Source organism: Danio rerio, chromosome 22, assembly GCF_049306965.1.
Source record: "Danio rerio strain Tuebingen ecotype United States chromosome 22, GRCz12tu, whole genome shotgun sequence".
NCBI classification, from domain to species: Eukaryota; Metazoa; Chordata; class Actinopteri; order Cypriniformes; family Danionidae; genus Danio; species Danio rerio.
Window position 1 is genome coordinate 23404588 of NC_133197.1, and position 12190 is coordinate 23416777.

At 35.3% G+C, this 12190-nt stretch overlaps 1 pseudogene; it reads right to left on the minus strand.

The window, feature by feature from the left end:
* Nucleotides 1–8226: 8226 nt before the first annotated feature.
* On the minus strand, nucleotides 8227–11909 carry LOC110439106 (complement factor H-related protein 2-like; annotated as a pseudogene).
* Nucleotides 11910–12190: the final 281 nt, after the last annotated feature.

Sequence of the window (12190 nt, forward strand, 5' to 3'; positions counted from 1 at the left end):
CTACTGTCACACGCACATTGGCAAAGTCATCACACCATCGTTGCACATTTGTCTTGAGCTGCCAATCATTTTGCCTTTCTGACATGTAAAGGCAATGTATTCCTTGTGTTCTGAGAATATCTTGTGCTTTGGACCCCACCTCAATGTTATACCTTTTTCATCCATTTCCTCCACTGTCACCATACAGGGCTCTGAAACAATTCCATCACACACACACACAAAAAAAAAAAAAAACTGTCAGTGACACTAACAGTATACATCCATTGAGTCATTCACCCACCATCATTTTTAAGATGGAGTCAAACCTACAAAAAAGGATAAAACCACTACTTGCTCTGTAGTGTGTTCATACTTACTCAAACAGTTAATTTTCCCAATCCATTCGCCATACTGGCAGGTCATGTGACTGGAGTAAGATGGACTATCATCAAGCACGTATTTACTGAAGCATCTGTATTCAACATTTTCACTTGAAAAATATTCTTTTTTGGTCATTTCTATTGTGTCTCCATTGGTCACATTGGGTGGTGGCCCACATCTCCCTGAGGGTGAAACGGACATTATTTTACACTGTCATTACCAAGAAAACTACATTACTCTGTGTTTAAAAGTTCCAGCTGTGAAAATCTTGTAGTATATATATATTTCTTAATATAGATGAGTGTGCCGCTGATTGCATTTGTTGGCTGCCTCTTGTTGAGAGTTAAAGTTTACTGGCCACTTTATTAGGTACACCTGTCCAGCTGCTTGTTATCCCAGATTTCTGATTAGCCAATCACATGGCAGCAACTCAATGCATTTAGGCATGTAGACACGCTCAAGACGATCTGCTGCAGTTCAAAGCGAGAATCAGAATGGGGAAGGAAGGTGATTAAAGTGACTTTGAATGTGGCATGTTTGTTGGTGACAGACAGGCTGGTCTGAGTATTTCAGAAACTGCAGATCTACTGGGATTTTCACGCACAGCCATCTCTAGGGTTTACAGAGTTCTGTGGGTGCAAATGCCTTGTTGATGTCAGAGGAGAATGGCCAGACTGGTTCCAGCTGATGGAAAGGCAACAGTAACTCAAATAACTTCTCCTTACACCCAAAGTATGCATTAGTGCATCTCTGAATGTACAGGGTGGGCCATTTATATGGATAAACCTTAATAAAACGGGAATGGTTGGTGTTATTAACGTCCTGTTTGTGGCACATTAGTATAAGTGAGGGGGCTTGTAAATAACTCATGAAAGAATAAAGTTACATTAAAACCAAGCACACTATTGTTTTTTCTTGTGAAATCCCCAATAAGTTTATTAAAGTGTATCCATATAAATGGCCCATCCTGTACAACACGTTGAACAGCAGAAGACTACACCGGGTGCCACTCCTGTCAGCTAAGAACAGGAATCTGAGGCTACAATTTGCACAGGCTCACCAAAAATAGAAGATAGAAGATTGGAAAAACGTTCCCTGGTCTGAGGAGTCTCGACTTCTGCTGCGACATTCAGATGGTAGGGTCAGAATTTGGCATCAACAACATGGAAACATGGATCCATCCTGTCTTGTATCAACAATTCAAGCTGCTGCTGGTGGTGTAATGGTGTGGTGGATATTTTCTCAGCACACTTCAGGCCCATTAGGACCAATTGAGCATTGTGTCAACACCACAGCCTACCTGAGTATTGTTGCTGACCATGTTTATCTTTTTATGACACAGTGTACCCATCTTCTGATGGCTACTTCCAGCAGGATAACATGCCATGTCATAAAGTGTGAATTATCTCAGACTGGTTTCTTGAACATGACAGTGAGTTCACTGTACTCAAATGGCCTCCACAGTCACCAGACATCAATCCAATAGAGTACCATCGAGGGCATCGATTTCACTAAGTGTGTTTTTGCTGAAAAGTCTTTCATTGACACTTAAAGCAGAAGCCCCTATTTCACTGCGAAATAAAAGTAAACTTAATTTCTCTCTTTCATTTCTCACTCTGTCCCATTTGACTTGCTAGCGTTACTTTTCCTCTCATCTCGGCTGTTAAAGGGATACTTCTGGATACAAACATGAGTGTGTCTGCAGAGTGAGTTTTCTCCTCCTCGTCTATCATGGATTAGTCGTGATTGCTGCCGCCGTAAACAGCGCCAGGCCGTAAGAGCCAATCACAGCCCTTTCTGTTTAGCATCTGACCAATCATTGGGGTGTAGGAAAGAACTCTCTAGACAAGGCTCAGAAAGTATATGTGTATATGTTTATTTGTTATAAATGCTCATATTGTTCTGTGCATGTACTTGAGTTTTTAAAGGTGCAGCTTATATACCTGACTGTATTAAAGGACAAAAGTGTATTACAAATAATATATAAATATAAATGTATTTATACATTTTAATACATAAATTGCTGCAGTAAAGAAAATATAAAACAGTATGGAAAGCATCATCAGTGCACCTAGATATCGAATTGAACCGCATTGCTGCCATGATAATTGTAACACAACCATGAGCCAGTGTAAGTTCACACTGTAAGATATACCTAATAATATGTCCGGTGAGGGTTAATAACCTTTCAATATAAAATCTTTACTACTTCCTTACAAATAAATATTGACCAAAGTTTGCTTGTTAATTATACCCATATGAATTGTATTTACACAATTAGCGTCAAATAAAGTGCTATAGATTTTTCCTCTTTTAACTTTACTAGTTTGTAGCTCTACTGTTGCTTTAGGGATTGCATGTTGGTCCAAGATAAGAGATTTGTGTGCTTGAGTTTTATGAGCATTTACTTTTATATGAGCTTTGGTGATTCTTGCAAATAGTGGTAACACAACACAGTTAATTAAACCTGTAATGTTACCTCCTACACAGATAGGGAACGGGGCATTCCATTCCTCATTTGACAAGTAGGTGATTTTATTTAGCCCTAGTAATTTAGATCCCCTTCCAGCACATGAAAAAGTTAATGTGTGTCCAGGTTCGACTGAAATCTCAGGCCCTGGTTGTCCTTCAACATCTGACCTCATGTTTACTGTGAGGTTTGCAGCACATGCGACCTCTAAAAAACTAAAAGACCAGATATACTTCTGTGTTGAGTGATTGCCATAGCACACATTGAATACCTTGTAAGTTGCTAATGCCGTTGTGAGCATTTACATTTAGTCATTTAGCAGACGCTTTTATCCAAAGCGACTTACAAATGAGGACAAGGAAGCAATTTACACAACTAAGAGCAACAATGAATAAGTGCTATAGGCAAGTTTCAGGTCTGTAAAGTCTAAGAAGGGAAATATTAGTAGTATTAGTTTTTTATTTTTTGGGTACAGTTAGTGTGATATTCAGAGGCAATTGCAGATTAGGAAGTGAAGTGGAGACTAAATAGGTGAGTTTTTAGTCGTTTCTTGAAAGTAGCGAGTGACTGCTGTTCTGATGCAGTTAGGGAGTTCATTCCACCAACTGGGCAGATTGAGCGTGAGCGTTCGCGAAATTTTTGCCTTCTGTCTGTCCTGCTCTGCTAGTAACACTCCAGTAGGCAGTTCTAATTTCTTTGTTGGTATTTTGAGTTTACGCTGAAAGTACGTGCCATTATAAGCCCCAGAAACCACTGGATGTTTAACAACTTCATAAGTATAAAAGTAAATAAAAAACAAAATTATCCATCTGAAGATCCTCCACGGCACTCAAATGTCATAATGCTAAGGTGGCTAAAAAGTATTTGTGACAGATGTTTTCAAGAGTTCACACTTCGCTCATGATTTATATATAGCTTGTTTGGCATGCTGTCTCGGGAGAGAGCCCTGAACTCAAGAGATCCTCGAGCCCAGAGCTCCCCCCTTTCGCAGGGTGAGGGGAGATTGAGCTCAGGTCGATCTCAAACTCCCCCGCTGCTGAGGCCAAGGCGAACTTTCTGAGAGTAAGACAGATTTAGGCTTATTTTATCTATAATATAGAGCACATTTGGATGGTGGGAGGAAACCGGGGAACCTGGGGGAAACCCACGAGGACACAGGGAAAACATGCAAACTCCGCACAGAAATACCAGATGGCCCAGCGAAGACCCAACGCCATTGGTATTCTTGCTGTGAGGCAACAGTGCTAGTCACTGAGCCACCATGCCGCATATTCAGGATAGAGGGGGGTTTCTTCCAGAAGAAGATAGTTGTAGAAAGGAAATGAGGATATACATATAGTGACTTAGGATCCTCTGATTGGAGGATCATGATTAGTTCATATAGACCAGCTGGGTCAATCATGAGCACATGCTCCTCTCGAAATTAGTTTAAAATAAAACTTCACTTAATGAATAACGTTTAAAACAAAGTGTTTCTTTTATATATACAGTTGAAGTCAAAATTATTAGTCCACACTTTAAATTTATTTTTTTTTTTTTAATTTTTCCCAAATGATGTTTAACAGAGCAAGGACATTTGCAAGGAAATCACAGTATGTCGATAATATTTTTTCTTCTGGAGGAAGTCTTATTTGTTTTATTTTGACTAGAATAAAAGCAGTTTAGTTATTAAAAAAAACAAACTTTTAAGGTCAATTATTAGTCCCTTTAAGCTATATATTTTTTTGATAGTCTACAGAACAAACTATTGTTATACAATAACTTGCCTAATTACCCTAACCTGCCTAGTTAACCTAATTTACCTGGTTATGTCACTTTAAGCTGTATAGAAGTGTCTTGAAAAATATCTAGTCAAATATTATTTACTGTCACCATGGCAAAGATAAAATAAATCAGTTATTAGAGATGAGTTATTAAAACTATTATGTTTAGAAATGTGTTGAAAAAAATCTTCTCTACTTAAACAGAAATTGGGGGAAAGAATTCTGACTTCAACTGTAAATATGTTTTTGTTCTGCTGTTATTAAAACCGTTAAATGTGTAAAAACAGTTCTTATATTATTAGAACAAATTTGTAAATCCTACCGGCACATTTTGGATAAGGGTTATCCCATGACCCATTTGACAGGCATTCAATTGCCCGTTGGCCGAACATCGTCATGTTTCCATCTGTACATTGAAAAAGTAAGATATGGCCAGGCTTATACGGTGAAAAGGTACTTGGATGTCCAAATAAAATTTTAACATTGATGAGATGCCCAGCACTACAAGTAACTTCTGTTGATGAAAATAAAATATCATTAATCATAATGTCTTTTAAAGTGTTACTTGAATAAAGAACAGTTAATAGTAGCTGACTTTATCCAGTGGCATAAAATAAGAGTAAACAAGACATAAATTTTTTTTTTACAGCAGTGTGAATAAAAAGTTTCATATGAAGCTTATTTTATATTTATATAACTTCACTTCAGTTTTATAGTTTATTCATGTTTATTTATAGTTTATAATAGTTCATTTAATTTTTGATTGACATTTGAATTGTATCAAATTGTAAGATATAGACTGCAAAGTTAAGAAAAACAGTGTATAAATTCAGGCAAGTATTATAAACACTAGTTTAAACGGTAACACTTTACAATAACAGTACATGAATAATGATGTATTAATATGTAAACTAAACATTACTTTATTATGAATCAATAATGAGTTAAGGTATGCACTAATCATGAATTAACTTTACAACATGATTCACATGAGTTCATGTGTGAATTATGGCTACCTTAATTACTTGTTAGTTCATGATTGTTTGTTAATTAGTGTATTAATTACCACATTAGTTTATGCTTAATTTAACCATGATGAACTCATGATATGTTAATGTATAATTATGTTGTGACTTTACTTGGAGGGGCACATCATCATTAACCAATTCTTAACTACTCATGAACTCCTTATGCACGTCCAATAGTGAGTTTACACTAAATAACAATAGAAAAGTGTTCTGTCAACATCAACATGAAGAGGAGTTCATAAGTAGTTAAGGATGAGTTAATAGTGATGTGCCCCTCCAAGTAAAGTCAATACATAACTATACATTAACAGCTAATGAGTTCATGTTGGTTACATTTAGCCGAAACGTAAATGTTAATTAATACATTAATTAACAACATGTACTAACAAGTAATTAAGGTAGTCGTTATTCACACATGAACTCATGTGACTCATGTTGTACTTAAAGTTAATTCATGATTAGTGCATACCTTAACTCATCATTAATTCATAATAAATTAATGTTTAGTTTACATATTAATACATCATTATTCATGTACTGTTATTGTAAAGTGTTACCGTTTAAACAAGCATGGTTATATTAGTTATTTATTAGCATTTTAATGGCTGTTTAAAACATCTGCCATATACATTTACCATTGTGTTACCTTGAGCATTTGTTGAGACACCCATGATAATTAATAGAAGACAGTGACAAGTCATACAGTGTTTCATTTTCAAGCTGTAAAACATGACACGTGGTTTAGTACTATATAGGCACCAAATCAATTACACTATTTATATTTAACACAAAGCAAAGATTGTTTGGTATTACACACAAATTAGTATGGAAGAAAACATTTGATTACCTGTTCTCCAAAAGATATTTAGGAATTTTTGAGGCTGGTTATGCCATGAGTTTTTAAAGACTGAAAGTAGCCGCCCCCTTGACTCTGCCCCACCAAACAGGACTCAGCCCCACCCCCAGTGATTTCTCTGAAAACTCAATACTGACCTATTTGTAAGCTTAAGAACTGAAATTTTTATGTTAGTTTTCTATGCACAGATTCAAATTTTAATCAAACTTGCTGACCTAGAATATTGAGTTGTACTTTAAGATGTCTTATAGTGGTTTCTGAAATGAACTAGCACAGAAGTACAACTTTGTCCATCACAGAACTTTATTCAGGATGTCTGTGGGGTCTTAAAAAGTATTAGAAGGCCCTTAAAAGTTATTAGAAATTCCTAATTGCATTTGTACGAGGTCTTAAAACAAACAAAAAAGCATAAATGTATTTATTTTCCTCCTAATATTATCAACGGCGTGCTCGATCCTCGCGATTGGTTCGGGCTGGGGCACATCCTGCCAAGCTCCTCCATCTGTGTGATGTCATGTAATTTGGGACAAACACGGAAAGGTGATGTGACGCTCTCCACATGTAGTGAAACCATAGAGTGAAACAGATGACACAATGGGAAAATGTAAGTTTGCGTTCCCCTGGTTGGAGAAAGACAAGTTTAAACAGTGGCTGAAGTCTGTCCCTGAAAACAACAGCGTGATTTATTATTTCAAGCTTTTATTATTGATGTATTATTTCTGAGTTCTGTTGCATGGTTGTGTTCCATTGATTTCTTTAACTACAACTGTTTATTAACAGCTGTTCATTATGTTTAGGGTTTGATACTGATTAAAACTTGCAGTGGTGATGAGGTCTTAAAATATTCTGAGAAGGTCTTTAAAAAGTCTAAAAAGATTTAGAAATTTCCCATAGGATTCCTGCATATACCCTCTTATTAAATGGCACAAAGTGAATTTAGAATCTCATCTTTAAATGAACTTTTCTTTACCCATACTACACACTACATGATTTTCAAAGATTTCACCTCACTTCATTGACACCACATGACTGTTTTGGTATAATGAAGTTGCTGTTGCTAGTGGCCACAAAATCACACGTATCACATGGAAGAATCTCTGACAACTCATTATCTTGTTTAAAAAACACAATACTTCATAGCCATGCTGTCAGATTCATTCTTGCAGTGCAGGTTTGTATAAAAAGTAACACAAACAGAAGTCTACAAATGAGAGTGGGTGAGGAAATAAGACCACTTGTAAATGACCTTGCTTTGTATCATGCACTTCTGTTGGCTGTAGGTTGATGCTGTCATTTTCAATCAAAACATATTTTCTGCTAAAGACTGAAGATCTAGATGTTTAGTCTCCTCAATATTTCTCAAGCGCTGGTGATGATTTGATGCTTTTTTCTTTCTTGTTTTTAAAAATGTGCCTTTTGTATTCACACAAGCAAGCATTGATTTTTCATTGAAATGGGTCATAAAATTGTAAACCGTTAGCTGGAGAAGTTAGTCATATTAATGCATGCACATTTTAAATGTTGCCTTCAGTTTTATTTGACAAAAAATCCAAAACAGATAAACTCAGTCGGGCAAAATATTTGATTTGCTCTATTTGTTACAGGAAAAGCAGATGCTTCAAAAATGTTTTATTCATATTTTCACTCACACACAGGCAAAATCATCACTCCATCATAGCATATTGAAATTGAGTTACCAATCATTTCACCCCTCTGACATGCAAATGTGATTGCATCCTTGTGTGGTGAGAATATCTTGCGTGGTGGACCATATTTCAGCCTTATACCTTTTTCGTCCATTGTATCCATTGTCACTGAACAAGGCTCTGAAACACACCAACATTTAAATCACTTTCAGCGTTACGAAGTACATACATTAATTCATCAACACAACCTACTTTAGGACTACATTGATTGAATCTTTGTACAGTTTGGGCTAGGCCTGGGTGATATTGCAAAAAAATCATGATATCATGTTTGATATTATTCGATATCGGTAATTATTAAGTATTTTTAACAATACATTTAGGAGTATTAGGATTTTCTTTATTTAACCACTTTTTTATTTACCAACATTATTAAGGAAAATAGTTTTAATGGTCAAACAAATATTTAAACAAAATATATGTTATCTTTATTATAAAACAAACATAAGTGTTAAAGAGACTCTTAAACTTGATATATAAAATGTTACAAAGTAACAAGCGTAAAGTGAAAATACTGAACAATCAAAGCAAACTTTAAGGTAGATCAACAGAAGGTAACATAAGGCTTTAAGGTGTGAATAATAATAATAGTGATGCAGTATACCTCAAGTTCTGTAAACAGTACAAATTATGATAATCAAACCTGAGCTTTTAAGTAAAGGAACCAATCATCATTATTCAAATACATACTGCAACAAAAAATGTGAAGTTAAAAGACATTACCCCTATGCTAAACGATTTTTTCATATGGGGTGCTTGTGGCTGGGATGCACAAAAAAATAACGAACCTTTACTTCTGCTCCGATACAAGTTTATGGGAAAAAGTAAAAACCGCTGCAGTGTCTGTGTTTGTCTGGGGTAATTAGTCTGCAATTATTACTGAAATTTGTATATTCCCTACTAAGTGTGAAGCAGATTGGTTAGTTCTACTTACATGAGCTGCAGTGCACACTCGGCATTCTGAAAAGTTGAGATGTTTTCAACTAGGTTTACCTGGAAAATGCACCTGCGCCAGCCACATGTGCGCCTTCAAGTGCAAGTCACATGTCTCCATTGGAAATGACAAACTTACACCATAAGCTTATTGGCATTCGGTATGTAGTTTCGATGTGAATCGATATAGTTTTTTTTTTAAACATGTGGCTGCTGAGCATGCGCCTCGGATAAAATGTGTTTTAAATGCATCCAAGGTGCACGCTCACCAGCCACATAAAAAAAAAAAACCTATATCGCTTCATATCAAAACTACAAACCGAATCTTTTTTATAATTATTGACAATGGTGTTCGGTCAATAAATATCATTACCATTTTTAGCCCAGTCCTTGTTTGCGCTGTTCCATGTGTATATTTAATACACAGGGTGCATGAAACATAAATGTATTTGTGGCTGCTGTGTTAACAAACATGCTGAATTAGAAATTTACAATCTAATGTTGTTTAACTTTTATTTGAGCAGTTCTTCTGTTTCTAAGTTGGAATTTGTAATTTTTGGTTTTGTACTACTCATTGATTGAGTTGATTTTAATACATACGTCTAAACTAGCTTGCGCAATATTTAATATGTAACTTTTCAACTTAAAATTAATAAATCTAACAAATTCAGAGATTCATCTATGCAGTTGTACACTGCTAAACGTAATAATTTACAGTTATCATAATGCAGGGTAATAACATCAATAGTTTTCCATGACATATGATTAATACAATATGTAATAAGGTACTTTAGATGGATTATTTGAATAGACTGTCTTCCAGGGGTTTGTTAAATTTGTCCATTTCTGTTTAAATGTAACTGTATTTTGTGGCATTCATGCCTGGGTGTAGTGTGTTCATACTTACTCAACAATAAATTTTCCCTGTCCATTCTGCATCCTGGCAAGTCATGTAGCTGGAGTAGGAGGGACGATCATCCATCAAAGCACCTGTATTCAACCCTCTCCCCTGAGCTGCATATTCTGTTTTTGGCATGTATATTGTATCTGCATTGTCCACATTTGGTGGTGGTCCACAAATCCCTGAGAGCAAAGCACATAATTTTTTTGACTGTCATTACCAAAAAGAAAAAAATCTTATTAAATCTCAATATTAGCCAAAAATCGTTTTATGTTATTAAATAACTTTAACTTGGCACAGGGGATACATGCCCCTCAGTTTTCAAAATCCCATTTATTGCCCCATTTAAAAAAAAAAAAATGTAAGTTGACACTGTGAATGGACAGAGAGAGTTTGCATGAGTCAATGTGTTAATGCAGGAAATGTGATTTATTATTGAAAACGTCCCTATTCCCCACTCCCTTACATCCTTATATTAATTTAATTCATTTTAATGAGTTTTAATAACTATTTACTTTAAAATGAATAGTAGTGATGCTTGTGATCTGTTAATAAAACTTAACTTAAACCCATGACCATACCTCCTACTCATTTAGGGAATGGGGCGTCCCATTCTCCATTTGACCGGCAGGTGATTTTGTTCTGTTCATGAATTTGAGCACCCCGAACACATGAAAGAGTTACTGTGTGTCCAGGTTTGACTGAAATCTCACGCCCTGGTTGCCCCTCAACATCTGATCTCATGTTCACTGTGAGGTTTGCAGCACATGTGGCCTCTAAAAGAACAGAAAGATGTGGTCAGTCAATGATCCATCCTCCATGTCAGTCACAGATATGTCTTTGTCCAGCTAGAAGGTTTTACTTTAAGTGGCCGCACCTTCACATCTAGGAAAGGCACTGCTCCATTCTCCATTCACCAGGCAGGTGATTTCTCTTTGCCCTTTCAATTTCATCCATGGCTCTGTACATGAAAAAGTCATCCAGTGTCCAGGTTTGATGGGGCCCTCAATATCAGGGAACCGCTCAAATTTTAAGATTTTTTTACATTGCCACTAGAGAAATCAGAAATGGTGTCACATTTATCAACTAGAAACTTAACTTTTATTGACAATCAGATTTTCGTCAAGAAAACAATTAATGCAGCAGTCTTTGCTTCACAACTTCATTAGTTTTACTTACGTGTAGTCAATTGAGTTAGATTAAGAGTGGTAATGTGTTAACAGTAGAACCACCATGAAGTAAGTTGGGGTCACTGTTTTTTTCATATGTACATAACAGACCTTTAATAAAATATTGAAGCCACCCTGTCTTTAACTTTTACTAAAAATTGTCTCATTTACTGTCCCTAGGTGTTAAAATTGCTTGGATGAAACCAAATAAAAAACGGGGCTGAGACAATGCACAATTAATTTTTTAGTTAAAGTTTTTTCCTTCTCATGAATGTCCAGGCTTTATTGCTGTCGTTCTTTTATGTAAACTAATATAAAAGACTAAGCAAATAAATAATTAGATGAAGCTGTGGGCTAGAATTTGTCATTGCATCATATATCATAATGTTATAAATGATATTGTTCATTCTTGTCTGTACTGTAATCTATTTTAGTAATTTAAATGTTCCCACCTCAGTGGGACGACCCCTGTAGTTTGTGCAAAAAAAAAAAAATTTTTTTTAGGCAGTGGTTGGGCAAGATTGCTAAGTGGTTAGTGAAGATTATCATCATCATCAAACTAGACATATTAATCGTTGGTGGCTTTAGTCTTCATGTTTGAGACAACATTATAAACAAACACTTTGTTAGCCGTTATAGTACTTTTCATAGTGTATTGAACGACAACGATGTTTAAATTATGCTTTCTTTAGTTTGTGTTACCTTGAACATTTGTTGAGACATCCATAATCGTTAATAGAAGAAAGAGAAAAATCTTGAAGTATTTCATGTTCAAGCTGTAAAACATGACAGATGGCCTTTGCATTGCTAATAATCCGTATCGACTGAATCACCTACTGAATATATATATATATATATATATATATATATATATATATATATATATATATATATATATATATATATATATATATATATATATATATATATTCACAAAGCAAAGAATTGTTTGGTATTACACATAAATTAATATGGAAGTAAAGTCTAATTACCTGTATTCCAAG